Raw genomic sequence first — 11,950 nt, 5'->3', positions numbered from 1 at the left:
TGAATACTGTGTACAGATGTGGTCTCCTCACCTCAAAAAAGATATTTTGGCCTTGGAAAGGGTTCAGAAAAGGGCAACTAAAATGATTAGGGGTTTGGAATGGGTCCCATATGAGGAGAGGTTAAAGCGACTGGGACTTTTCAGTTTAGAAAAGAGGAGACTGAGGGGGGATATGGTAGAGGTCTATAAAATCATGAGTGGTGTCGAGAGGGCCGATAAAGAAAAGTTATTTATTAGTTCCCTAAATAGAAGAACTAGAGGACACCAAATGAAATTAATGGGTAGCAGGTTTAAAACTACTAAAAGAAAGTTCTTCTTCACACAGCATGTAGTCAACCTGTGGAACTCCTTGCCAGAGGAGGCTGTGAAGGCTAGGACTATAATAGAGTTTAAAGAGAAGCTAGATAATTTCATGGAGGTTAGGTCCATAAAAGGCTATTAGTCGGGGGATAGAAATGGTGTCCTTGGCCTCTGTCTGTCAGAGGCTGGAGAGGGATGGCAGGAGACAAATCGCTTGATCATTGTCTTTGGTCCACCCTCTCTAGGGCACCTGGTGCTGGCCACTGTCGGTAGACAGGATACTGGGCTAGAAGGACCTTTGGTCTGACCCAATACAGCCGTTCTTATGTTCTTATGTTATGTAATCCACCCTTTTCAAGCATCTCGGCCATAATCCTGTTCCCTGGCTCCTAGGGAGCAGCTCTGCCTTGGGAAATTACTCTAGCTAGAGGGATGAACGCAGAGAGCAACTTTCCTTATTGCTCACCTCAGCTGGCCCAAAAAGAAGCATCACAAAGCAAAGGCCATGTCAGCACAAGAAGCTAGGAGTGATTCCCCTGCGCATGCATACATACGCACACCAGCTTTCATCAAGCTCATGGATAGGCACTAACTCCATCCCTAAGCATCCATGAGAAAACATTAGTGCATGCTCAGCAACCACTGGCAACCAGCTACCCGCCTCACCACCTCCCATCTGTTGCCATGGCTGTTCTGCAGCATGCAGGGGACGAGATGGTGCAGGGAGGACTGGCAAAGGGGGGTGCTTGCAGTGGGGGCAGAAATGGGTGGGAGGAGGATGGGGAAGAAGCAGGGCAGGCCCTGTGTTTGAGGACCTCCAGGGAAAGGAGGAAGCCAGTATCTGTGAGCTAGTGTGCATATGTAGCACTGACAGGCAGAGCCAAACCATGGATGCATGAGCCTCTACCAGCTGGCTTTGAGCTGAGGCTGCAGAGCAAACTCATTCACTCTCTCTGTAAGTGGTGCCAGTGCCACTCCATGGGACAGTGAGCCACACCCAAGAGGTGCATGGGTTACACATACACATCGTAGTGTAGGGCTTTGCCAAGTACAAACCCACTGACTTTGAGGCTGAGCTGTGCTTCTGCTGCCACGGTGTCAATGGCTGCGGCCACATTGCTCTGTACATGCCCAAGCATGAGACGAGCTAGCCTGGTGTGAACACACACCAGGAAAATCACTCCCCAGCTCAGACTGTAAGTGTGGCCTAGCAGCACCACACAATACCTCCAAAGACTGAACAGCCTTTCCTACTAGGAAAAAGAACGTTTTTGCCCATGAAAGGTCATGATGCTCACTCTATATATTTGTTAGTCTCTAAGGACATGTCTATACAGCAGGGCTAAAGCCTAAATAAGCTTCGCAACTTGAACTATGTCAATTGCTTAGTTTAAGTTGAAATCGCTTATTTTGGCTTTTGACACTGTCTACATGGCAGGAAGTCCGAGAAAGTTCCGGTCAGCCTCATCCCCAACCCTGGCAGGAACATCTTCCCTTTCCTTTCACAAAGGTTGGGGAGGACACAGCATGCCACCACCACCTGGGGGATGTTCCAGGTGAGAAGACAACAGAACCTCCCCTTGAGATGCTTGAAGGTACCCTCCACAATATGGACCCTGCTGAGCCTGGTGTTAAAATGTCCCTTGGTGGGGTCAAGGTGTCATGAGCCAGAGAAGCAGAGGGTAAGCTGTGTCCCCTATGACACAGATTAGCATATCCACGTCCCTGACCCTGATGGCGTGGTCGGGGGAAGGTGCTGTCATGCAGCTTCTAGAACAGGCTGGAGTTTCGGAAGACACGTGTTGTGCACCTTTCCTGACCACCTGATGTAGATGTCAGTGAACTGGCCGCAGTGGTCGACAAGGGCCTGCAGGACCTGAAAAGTACCCCTTCTGGTTGATGTACTCAGATGCCTGGTGGTTGGGAGCCCAGATGGGGATGTGGGTTCTGACAATAGCTCTCCCTCCCCACCCCCCGCAGTTGGGGAAGCCCACGGCAGCCAAGACAGCGATAATGGGGTCCACATCGCCTAGGCTGATGACTCTGTGCAGCAGGATAGCATTGATGGCCCTCACCACCTGTAGAAGGAGACAAACAGAGAATCATAGGGCTGCCAGGGCCCACAGGAGGTCCTCAAGTCCTCTCCCCCCCCAATGTCTCATGCACCAGGAGAAACTTTGACTTGCCTCATCCCCTTGCAAAGGCGGGACTGAAAAACCTCCCAGGGGAGGGGGTTTCCACCACCCCCTACCACCACCACCACTAGCATGACCCCTTGCCTAGGGAACCCCACTCTAGAAGTTCAGTTCACCACCCTCCTGGGACAATAGCATGAGAGCACCATACCTGCATGACCATGGCCCTGATGGTTGATCTCCCCATGCTGAACTGGTTTCTGATGGATCAGTAGCTGTCCCTGCGTGGTGAGCTTCCACAGTGCAATGGTGACCCATTTCTGGAGGGTGATGGCAGGTCTCATCTGGGTGTCCCATTGCCTGAGGGCAGGGGTGAGTTACTCACACAGCTCCAAAAAGGTATCCTTCGGCATGCAGAAATTCTGGAGGCACTGCTAGGCATCCCAGAGCTCTAGGACCAGTTGGCAGAAGCAGCGGTGCACGAAGTGCAGGGGAGAGTGAGGAGGGTTGAGCTTCATGAGCAACATCCAGCGAGCAGAGAGGAATTACCCCACAATGAGATTGGGGGATCCTGTTCCTGCAGGGCCTGGAAGGCAGCCCACAGAAACTGCAGCAGAAGGTGCACCAAGACATAGAAGAGCCATTGACTGCTGGGAGGCAGGTCTCGCTCCATGTCTAGAGAGCTGAGGTGTTCACAAGGGCAACCACAGCAGGCAGGGAAAAGGCTTTGCTGCCCTCTAGGAGGTAGGCAAAGGAGAGGAACCTGAGATATGGCTGTACAAGGGGGAGTGGGGGTGTCCCTTTAAGCTCAAGCCTTAGATAGCCTCAGGTAGCAGCTCCAGGAAGAGAATGCCGTCCTGATACCCTGCCTGCAGTGCTTCTGGGTGGCTTTAAACATGATTTAACGTCCAATGATTGTGGATGCTCTATTTCAAATTAGCTCAGCGTCATTTCGAGGAGCATTTGCTATGTAGATGCACTATTTCGAAATAAGCTATTTTGAAATGTACATTTTGAAATAGTTTATTTCAGAATAAGCATGCAGTGTAGGTGTGCCCCAAGTTACTTCGAAATAATGACACTTATTCCGAAATAGCACTGCTATGTAGAGGTACCCTAAGGTGCCACAGGACTCCCCTTTGCTGTAAAACCACGTGAAAGAGCACCACCCAGTGACTGCTGCTGTAGCAATGAAGTATGCCACATGGCTTTCTTTTATACAGGTCTGACTCCATGGAATTCAGTGGGGTTACACTGGTGTAGCTGAAGGTAGACTTGACCCCATCGCTCTGAAGTGCTTCTGATAAAAGTTGTTATAAAAGTGAAGGAATTATCATTAGCCAATTAGATCTGAAGAGTAGGGAAACTGGGTAAGCTAGGAAGCTTGTCTTTCATCCACAGATGATGGTCCAATAAAAGATATTACATCTCTCACTGTGTATCTGCATTGTACAGTCACCATCTATTGCAGCATGATGGGGGTCCCTATAATCTGCTAAGAGTACCAGTTTGTTGTTGTTTTGTGATTTTGTATATAAATTAGGAGGGAATTTTCTTAGTAAGTGGATTGGTTTGATCTCTTATGGGCTCTGCAAGACATGTCTCCAGTTCTCTATGATAGACCCTGTTACTGTGTGAGCGGTGCCTGCAAACCAGGCTTCAGACTGCTAGGGGCTTTTCCAAAGAGGGTCCAGTACTTCTGAAACAAGTTAAATAGGCGACAATGTGAAGAAACCAACCAAGCAAGAACCACGGCATCTCTTTTGGCCAGTGTTCTGACTGTCCCAGCCCAGCTAGAAGGCAGGGTTTCTATAGTGCAAGCAAAATGCAGGACAATGTAGCACTTTAAAGACTAACAAGATGGTTTATTAGATGATGAGCTTTCGTGGGCCAGACCCACTTCCTCAGATCAAATAGTGGAAGAAAGTAGTCACAACCATATATACCAAAGGATACAATTTAAAAAAATGAACAAATATGAAAAGGACAAATCACATTGCAGAACAGAAGGGGGATGCGGGGGGGGTGGGAAGGGGGAGGAAGGAAGGTAAGTGTCTGTGAATTGCTGATATTAAAGGTAGGGAGAGTGGGATGTTTGTGAGTTAATGGTATTACAGGTGATAATTGGGGAAACTGTCTTGGTAATGGGTGAGAAAGTTCAAAGACTTGTTAAGTCCTTGTTGGTAAGTGTCGAATTTTAACATGAATGACAGTTCAGAGGATTCCCTTTCAAGTGCAGATGTAAAAGGTCTTTGTAGCAGAATGCAGGTGGCTAAGTCATTTAGAGAGTGTCCTTTCTGGTTAAAGTGGCAAGAAACTGTTTTCTCTTTGTGATCTTGTCTGATATCTGTTTTGTGGGCATTAATCCTTTGGCGAAGTGTCTGAGATGTTTGTCCAATGTACATAGCAGACGGACACTTTCGGCACATGATAGCGTAGATTATATTTCTGGATGCGCAGGAATATGTGTTCTTGATCTTATAACTCACTTGGTTAGGTCCAATAATGGTATCAGCAGAATGAATATGTGGACAAAGCTGGCAACGGGGTTTGTTGCAAGGGAAGGTACCAGGGTTGGTATTAGTGTGGTATGTCCTGTGGTGGTTGGTAAGAATCATCTTGAGGTTAGGTGGTTGTCTATAGGAGACTATGGGTCTGTCTCCCAGAGCCTCTTTGAGTATGGTATCCTGTTCCAATATAGGCTGTAGTTTATTGATAATGTGTTGGACAGGTTTAAGTTGGGGGTTGTAGGTGATGACAAGTGGTGTTCTATTGTTGGTTTTCTTGGGTCTGTCTTGAAGTAGATGGTTTCTAGGTATTCGTCTGGCTCTTTCAATTTGCTTTTTTGTTTCTCTGGGTGGGTAGTTGAGATTTATAAATGCTTGGTAGAGATCCTGAAGCTTCTGGTCTCTGTCAGTGGGGTTAGAGCAGATGCGGTTGTATCGAAGGTTGTCCTTTTCATATTTGTTCATTTTTTTAAATTGTATCCTTTGGTATATATGGTTGTGACTACTTTCTTCCACTATTTGATCTGAGGAAGTGGGTCTGGCCCACGAAAGCTCATCATCTAATAAACCATCTTGTTAGTCTTTAAAGTGCTACATTGTCCTGCATTTTGCTTCAACTACCCCAGACTAACACGGCTACATTTCTATCACTATAGTGCAAGGTGTTTAATGCTCAACTTCAGAAGCCTTCAGTGTATCCTGTTCAGGATTCTTCTCACATGATATGATCAGTGGGGCCCTGGCTACAGACAAATCCGAAATCAGACAGGCAGCAGCCCGAGACCACAGCAGCACCAGTCACTTTCACAGCAGGAGACATGGAAGCCTCTAGGGCAAAGACCTTGAAATGGGGCAGGATGCAAAGCTGGACAGAAGCACACTGGAATTTCACTGAGATCGGTGAGACATGAAGGGTAGTTGGCAGGGCTGGTATTAGGGCTGTGAAGTATGAGTAGATCTTGAATATCAGCCGAATGCTCCTTCAGACAGAAACTGCCTTCCCAGTCTGAGCATATGGCCCCCTTACACAACAGCATCTGATCTCTGACTGCGGCCTCTAAGCATTCCCCTCATTTAACCAGTAAATAACAAGGACTGGCGATCCCCATCAAGGATGGGTGTTAGAGTCACTCCAGGAGTGGGTCCCCAGCATGAAATAGTTGGAGAACCCATCACCATTTGGTTATTTCGTCGGCCCTTGAAATCGCTGGGCTGTAATAAGAACATAAGAATGGCCGTACTGGGTCAGACCAAAGGTCCATCTAGCCCCGTAGCCTGGCTGCCGACAGTGGCCAGCACCAGGTGCCCCAGAGAGGGTGGACCGAAGACAATGATCAAGTGATTTGTCTCCTGCCATCCCTCTCCAGCCTCTGACAGAGGCCAGGGACACCATTTCTATCCCCTGGCTAATAGCCTTTTATGGACCTAACCTCCATGAAATTATCTAGCTTCTCTTTAAACTCTGTTATAGTCCTAGCCTTCACAGCCTCCTCTGGCAAGGAGTTCCACAGGTTGACTACACGCTGTGTGAAGAACTTTCTTTTATTAGTTTTAAACCTGCTACCCATTAATTTCATTTGCGCTGTGTCTAGACTGGCCAGTTTTTCCGGAAAATCAGCTGCTTTTCCGGAAAAACTTGCCAGCTGTCTACACTGGCCGCTTGAATTTCCGCAAAAGCACTGATGATCTCATGTTAGATTGTCAGTGTTCTTGCGGAAAAACTATGCTGCTCCCATTCAGGCAAAAGTCGTTTTGCGCAAAACTTTTGCGCAAAAGGGTAAGTGTAGACAGCTCAGATTTGTTTTCCGCAAAAAAGCCCCGATCGCGAAAATGGTGATTGGGGCTTTTTTGCGGAAAAGCACTTCTAGATTGGCATGGATGCTTTTCCGCAAAAGCGCATTGTTATAACGCAAATTCCGCGCCAATCTAGACGCTCTTTTCCGAAAATGCTTTTAACGGAAAACTTTTCCGTTAAAAGCATTTCCGGAAAATAATTCCAATCTAGACGTAGCCTTGGTGTCCTCTAGTTCTTCTATTATGGGAACTAATAAATAACTTTTCTTTATCGGCCCTCTCCACACCACTCATGATTTTATAGACCTCTATCATATCCCCTCAGTCTCCTCTTTTCTAAACTGAAAAGTCCCAGTCGCTTTAACCTCTCTTCATATGGGACCAGTTCCAAACCCCTAATCATTTTAGTTGCGCTTTTCTGAACCCTTTCCAAGGCCAAAACATCTCTTTTGAGGTGAAGAGACCACATCTGTACACAATATTCAAGATGTGGGCGTACCATAGTTTTATACAGGGGCAGTAAGATATTCTGGGTCTTATTTTCTATCCCTTTCTTAATAATACCTAGCATCCTATTTGCCTTTTTGACCGCCGCTGCACACTGCGTGGAAGTTTTCAGAGAACTATCCACGATAACTCCAAGATCTCTTTCCTGTTTGGTGGTAGCCAAATTAGCCCCCATCATACTGTACGTCTAGTTGGGGTTATTTTTCCCGATGTGCATTACTTTACACTTATCCACATTACATTTCATTTGCCATTTTGTTGCCCAATCACTCAGTTTGGTGAGATCTTCTTGGAGTCCCTCACAGTCTGCTTCTGTCTTGACTTTCCTAAACAGTTTGGTATCATCCGCAAATAGTGGGGGGTTCCACTGGGAACGTCAATAAGAGGAACTGATATTAGTATGTGCACCCAGAAGCTCCATTGGAGATCAGGGCCCCTTGTGTTAGGCACTGCACAATTCCACAATCGGACACTCTCGGGGGGAGTGTTTTTGGTTGGCCTAGAGGGCAGTGGGAAGTCCCGTCACTGACTGAGCGTTCCTATTGTCTCAGGCAGAAGGGTGGCTAAGACAAAGGTGAGGGAGTGGCGTGGTGACCCACTCAGAGGAAGGTACATTTTCAACCCGCTCCACAGCACCCCCTGTGGGAGCTCAGTGGCAACGTGGCAGGGCTCTAAGCCTCACTCATTTCTTCTTTTTTGAGTCCCCCTCACCTCACGGGATAATACCCTGCCTTAAAATCCTACTCATTGCTGCTGGCTGGTGGGTCCTGCTCCCTCCACCCAGCATGTAAACTGGAAGGGAAGGGAGTACGAGGCGTTTCTCTTGAAGACAGAGGGGACTAGGACTCTAGGTCTGAGGCAGTGCAGCAGGGAAATCCTAGGGTAGCTAAGCCCTGGGTAGATGTTCAGGCAGAGGTTTATGCTGCTGCTGTTTATGAGACAGCAGCAAAGCCGAACCCCAGGAAGTGTTCATTGCTCTGCTGAGGACAGAACTCTGTCTGCTCACGCTCAGTCTGGAAGAGGATTTTCAGGGCTGATTAGAAATTCCTGGTGAACGTTGCTTACGGAATAAGGGCCAAGCAGTAAATTGTTCTGTCTGCTGGCAGTGTCTAGTACAGTCCTTTCACACTCTTCGGCCTTCCCAGTGCAGCAGCCTGAGCCCCCACACCAGGACCACCCTCATCAATGGTTGGATTCAGGTAATGCCGCACTTCACAGGGCCACTCACTTGCTGCAGGGATCAGTTTATAGCTGAACCCAGGTCTCCTCAGACACCTTCCTCCCCTTAGCCCCAGGCCCTTTCTCCTCACCACTGAACTCACTTCTCTTCAGTAGAAAGGACACGCCTTGGGGTGTGTCTAAACTACATGGCTCCATCGATGGAGCCATGTAGATTAGGCTGGTCGGCAAAGGGAAATGAAGCCGCGATTTAAATAATCGCGGTTTCATTTAAATTTCCATGGCTGCCGCGCTGAGCTGACAAACAGCTGATCAGCTGTTTGTCGGCTCAGCACGCTAGTCTGGACGCTTCCGTGCCAACCTGAAAGCCCTTTATCGACCTCCCCGTTATGCCTCGTAGGATGAGGTTTACCGGGGAGATCAATAAAGGGCTTTCATGTTGGCAGGGGAGCGTCCAGACTAGCACGCTGAGCCGACAAACAGCTGATCAGCTGTTTGTCGGCTCAGCGCGGCAGCCATGTAAATGTAACTGAAGCGGCGATTATTTAAATCGCGGCTTCATTTCCCTCTGCCGAACAAACAAATCTACATGTCTCCGTCGACGGAGCCATGTAGTGGAGACATACCCTTGGACTCAGCATTCCCAGATCTCTTTGCACCATACCTTGCAGCACTGCATTGCTGCATGAGGCACCTAAGGCACAGACCCCTCTCCGCTCCCATCTGGCGATGGTGAGGGACAGGGTGCTGCCTGGCTATTTCCCTGCTGGTTTCACCTTTCTCATGCTCTGATCCGACTGGCATGAGTCATTTGCACTAGCATTCAGTCAACCTGCTCATGATGGCAATGAAATGGCACTTGGGTTGGCTCTAGCCCCAGTGTCTAATGTTCCACTGATTGACTGAGAATACTTCAAAATGGGAACAAGTCCAGGCAGACTCCACAACCTCATCACCTTACTGAGGCAAAGTCGGTGGCTGTTTCCCCTTTGTCCCAGAAGATCTCTATAGTATAAAGGAAGAAGAGAAGTAAAAGGACAAGGACAGAAGGTTTCCAGGGCTGCCAAACCTCTCCAGGTGAGTGCAAACTTGTTCTATAATCCGTTGTTGGGCAGACCTTGGTATCAGTTAGAGAGAAGGCCCCAGGGAATGCCAGGAAGCACAAAGCCCTGCTTTAAGGGCATTTGGAGCTGGATTCTCATTCAAAATTTGCAGTTGTCGGTCAAATCTGGAGATACAAATGTATACAGCACGAAGGAGCCAGCTTCTGATAGCTGGATGTCAGCTCCCAACGCAACTAGATATTCAGCCACTCAAGCACTTTCCTTCACATTACATCAGCCCTGTCTTTTCCAGCCTCTCCCACTACCCATTCACGGAAATCCCAGGTGGTCTGCCCCCAAAGAACAGAATACTCCAGTTTGCTAGTTTTACCTTCAATCACTACTCCTGTAAACTGCACAACACTTGTATAAGTGTAACCCACACACCTGCTAGGTGTGGTTCACTGTCCCATCTTGTGGCACTTAGATCACTTACAGAGAGAGAGAGAATGAGGGTGTCTACACTACAGAGTTTTGTCAGAAAAATGGCCTTTTTCCGACAAAACCTGCAATCAGTTCTTCCGAAAGTAAATCGAAAGAACAGAGGCGGTTTTCCGGCATTGGTAATCTTTCAATGAGGAAGAAGCCTTTTTCCGAAAGAGCTCTTTTGGAAAAAGGCACGTGTGGACGGGGAAGAAGGAGTTCTTTCAAAAGAAGAGGGAAGAGGAAAAAGCACAAGTGGCCCTGATGGCCACTCAGCTTAAATGTGAGCTAGTGTCCATTCAGTGTAGATGCTGTCTTTCAAAAAAGCAGATCGCTTTTTCGATGCGCTTTTGTGTGTGGACGGTCTCTCTCTCAGAAGAAATATTTTCAGAAGATCTTGTCCAAAAAAAGGTTCTTCACAAAATTTTTTAGAAGAGCAGTCGTGCTTTTTCGGCATCCCTGTAAATCTCATTTTACGAGGAAGAAGGGATGTTCTGAAAAAGGTGGGTTTTCTGACATTTGGCCAGTGTAGATGGGCCAAATGTCGGAAAAGCCTCTTCTGAAAAAAGAAGCGGAAAAAGCTATGCAAATTGTGGTTCTCAATTTGCGTAGCTTTTTCTGGAAGAACAGTGTAGTGTAAACATAGCCGGAGTAAGGTCTTCAGGATTTGGCTCTACAGGTGTGGCTAAACTTAGTATACTCATCACCACAGTATGCATAGTTTGGAATAGCATCAAGTCTCCCTAACTCCATTGTTTATATCCTTAGCGAAGCAAGTAGTTTTGCCCTCTGAGGATGGCAGAACACCAGCACCACAGACTTTGCAGCAGATGCAGAAATGGGTGAAAGGCCAGTGCGCAGTGCATAGCTGGGGGGAGAAGGCAATGTCTTCTCGCGGGTGCATAATGCCTGGTAAATTGGCCAGAGAGCGAGGGTGAGTTTGGTATCAAGATCAAGTAAGTTGGCCATGGAGATCTGAGACCAAAGGAAACTCCCAGGTGGCACTACTCTCTCTGGGACAAAGTCTGCATTCTTTACTCACTTAATCTACTGACACACAGGTCACTAGAAATACATCATCTCCAGGTCACTAACAAGGTGTCTTTGGTGGCCTTTCACTATGCCTAACCAGAACACAGCACCTATACATTGGAACAGAGCTAGCTGGCAAGGAGATGTCACTGTAACGGTTCTTTCCTACACAGCACTTTCCATCTAAGGCTCTCAAAGCACTTCACAAAGCATTTAATGACATTCTCATGTGATAGGTGTTGTTATACCCACATTACAGGCAGGTAAACAGAGACACAGGGAGAAGAAGTGACTTTCCCTAAGCACACACAGTGGGTCTGAGGCAGAGTCAGGAAAAGAACCCAAAAGTCCCAAGTTCCAGTTGCCCGGCTCTAACCATTGCACCCTATGCACTTCCACTTATGAGCCCCAGTTCCCAGTCTCCCCCCACCACCGTCCCTGCTTTGACCACTAGTCACTGAGTCCTTGATTTAAAGTTCGACTAGTTTGAGCCATGCAGTTATTTAACTTTTAAAAACCAGACAGATTGCAAAGCAGCAAAATGAATACCTGTGACCTTTCCTTCTTGCAATTCTGCACCACGCCCCCCAGGAGAGCTTTGTTTTTACCTCCATTAGTAACTAAAGAATGGGCCATTTTTTCCTTCCCCACCCTGATATGGAGAGAAATCAGAAATATCCTTCTTCCTTACCTTGCAGAGTCTTATCCTGGCAGGCCAGATGCAGGAGCAGTGCACCCGGTTTCCTAAGTGAACTTTAAAAAAAAAAGGAAGAAAGAAAGAAAAGAAATCTTGTTATCCCAGCAATGTCTCTTGCAAAAGGGCTTCTCTGTGCCCTTCCCCAGTGAGGGCTAGGAACAAAGTTGTGAAGCTGGTGGGGGTGGGGAGATGACTGACAGCCCTGAACTATAGAATCATCCCTTACCTTAGGCCATGCAGTCTGATTGGCTGCCTGCTGACATCCCCAAGCCC

The 11,950-nt window shown here is 47.6% G+C and overlaps 1 long non-coding RNA gene across 1 annotated transcript; it reads right to left on the bottom strand.

The window, feature by feature from the left end:
• Window positions 1–1,198: 1,198 nt before the first annotated feature.
• Window positions 1,199–11,913, bottom strand: LOC142820975 (uncharacterized). Its single transcript, XR_012898016.1, has 3 exons — window positions 11,672–11,913; window positions 2,647–2,795; window positions 1,199–2,378 (listed from the first exon to the last, which is right to left on the bottom strand). It is a non-coding gene; the product is annotated as an uncharacterized LOC142820975 (long non-coding RNA).
• Between the last annotated feature and the right edge of the window lie 37 nt (window positions 11,914–11,950).

Source organism: Pelodiscus sinensis, chromosome 29, assembly GCF_049634645.1.
Source record: "Pelodiscus sinensis isolate JC-2024 chromosome 29, ASM4963464v1, whole genome shotgun sequence".
In the NCBI taxonomy this organism is placed as follows: domain Eukaryota; kingdom Metazoa; phylum Chordata; order Testudines; family Trionychidae; genus Pelodiscus; species Pelodiscus sinensis.
The sequence above is the reverse complement of the archived record's forward strand: the minus strand, read 5'-3'. Positions and strand labels throughout refer to the sequence as shown.